Here is a 2365-nt window from a genome sequence, read left to right on the forward strand (position 1 = left end):
AAGGCAGTCAACACAGAGGAAGTTGGATCCTTTGTCATACAACACAATTCGTCACAGAGATCTCGTTCCGCACCATAAAAATTTCACCCAAGTGTTACAACAAAGGAAACGTTTGATGACCCACCAGGAGCTCGTGACACACACCGCTGATCGTCTTGGTGCACGGAACACACCCGTCGCCGCCACTTGAATATCAAAGGCACCTGAATGAGTTTCGTAGAGGTGCAGCGTCTCATTTCTTCACTACATTGATGTGTGAGATGCCTGCTCTTAATTGTCTGGAGGGAGCAGTGCTGTCTTGTAGAAAGTTCTCCGCCCCTCACTACCTCATGGATTCGCTCTTAACCCCTTCAGTACCATGACGTGTTTTCCTATTCTTTCTGGTTACTATTTGGTGATTTTACACAGCTACAGCTCATGTGGGGGACTGAAATAGGGAGACTGTGGCAATATTCTTCTGACCTTCATAGACCCTTCCTAATGTCAATAAAATCGTACACAAATCTATAGGTAAAAAATGTGTCCCAGTATTGAATAGGTTAACCTTTTCACTGCTCTTCAATTTTTTTTCTTTTACGATGTTGCAGTATTTCAATCATTTATCAATATTCACTTGTTTTTTTCCTTTCATGCTGTTCATTCTTAAAACCTTAACAGGAATCTAACCGTAAAAATATGATCTGAAGTGACTCGTGCAAGTGTGAAGACTGATTTACAAGGAAGCTCCGGCGCTGTGATCTTGTTCAGCAGGTGTGTGTTGAATTAGGAGCCGAGCTTACCTGGGAAACTTGATAACATTGGAGATCGATGCTGCAATCTCTCTCTCTCTCTCTCTCTCTCTCTCTCTCTCTCTCTCTCTCTCTCTCTCTCTCTCTCTCTCTCTCTCTCTCTCTCTCTCTCTCTCTCTCTCTCTCTCTCTCATTTTATTTCAGAGGAAAATAACCAAAATAGTTAACATTATTCTAAGTACCCGCGTGCGCCGCTCATGTATGAATATTTAATGAAAGCAATAATGATAATGATAATAATAACCTATTGGGAAAAATGAAACTTTTAGCATCAATTGCCTGGTATTCCCATGGCACCGAATAGACAAGAGAGTGTTCTTTAGTAAGCAAAATTTAAGGAGTATTTATTTTATTCTCTTTCTTGCGTTTTCCGTAGTTTCTTAGAGTATTGCTTAATTGACCCCTCCAGTACTGGGACACATTTTTTCCTTCACATCTGCGTACGATTAGACCATTTTATTGACATTAGGAAAGGTCTATGGAGGTCAGAAGATTGATGGCCAGAGTCTTAACTATTTTAATCCCTCCCACAAGTTTCTGAAGCTACATAAACTCGCCAAATACTCAGCAGAATAATATCGAAACGTGTCATAGTACTAAACGGGTTAACAGTGTCTTAATGCAATCAAGCAAAGGAAACGTGCGCTTTGAGGTCTCCAAGAGCACGGGTTCGAATCCTAGCCATGGTCCGAGTGTAGGTAGGGTTTCCTTATTCGGGGTAAAGGCTCCCTAACGAGTGGGCTTTTAGATACGATACCTTCTTTAGCCCGTAGATTCCCGCGTAAAGCCCATATGGCGTAAATATAAAAAAGTGGGTGTTCATCCTTTCACTGCGATACGGAACGATTAACCCGTTCAATACTGGAACACATTTTACTTTGAGATTTGTGTACAATTAGTCCATTTTATTGACATTGGGAAGGATATGGAGGTCAGAAGATTAACGGCCACAGTTGTCACTATTTTAATCCTTCATGTGAGTTTCTGAAGGTGTATAAAATCGTCAAATAGTGAGCAGAAAGAATGTGGAAACTCGTCATGGTACTGAGAAGGTTAACGGAGCCAGACGAAATTTATCTGGTCCTTACAAGCATCCATAAAAAAAAAATGAAAGAGATAAAAACAAGCAGACTTCAATTTCTAGTCAGTTTAAACATCGAAGGCTTCTGTGAAATAAGTAAACATGTCTCAGAGTGAATAGTGATTAAAAATAGAAGTACCAAATGACAGTCAGGAGTTTTAAAGAGGATGTCTTGAATGATGGGACAGTTGGAATCAAGAAGGAAGAGTAACTTATTGCTGAAAAGTGAGACGTGACCTCGCCCCCTATCTTTTTTTTTTTTTTTTGTATTGGTTAACGGTATACATAAAAAATCCATTGAGGTTCAGATGATGAATAGAAATGTGGATGTTTATTGTGTGTGTGTGTGTGTGTGTGTGTGTGTGTGTGTGTGTGTGTGTGTGTGTGTGTGTGTGTGGCTTTAACTCATCTTGAAAATTCATTCCTAAGCCTTTAGAAATCTCTTGGAGAATAAAAAGAGCAAAACGAAAAAAAAGTTTGTGCCTCTTTTAAGGAT

The sequence above is a fragment of the Portunus trituberculatus genome, chromosome 39 (genome assembly GCF_017591435.1).
Source record: "Portunus trituberculatus isolate SZX2019 chromosome 39, ASM1759143v1, whole genome shotgun sequence".
NCBI lineage: Eukaryota > Metazoa > Arthropoda > Malacostraca > Decapoda > Portunidae > Portunus > Portunus trituberculatus.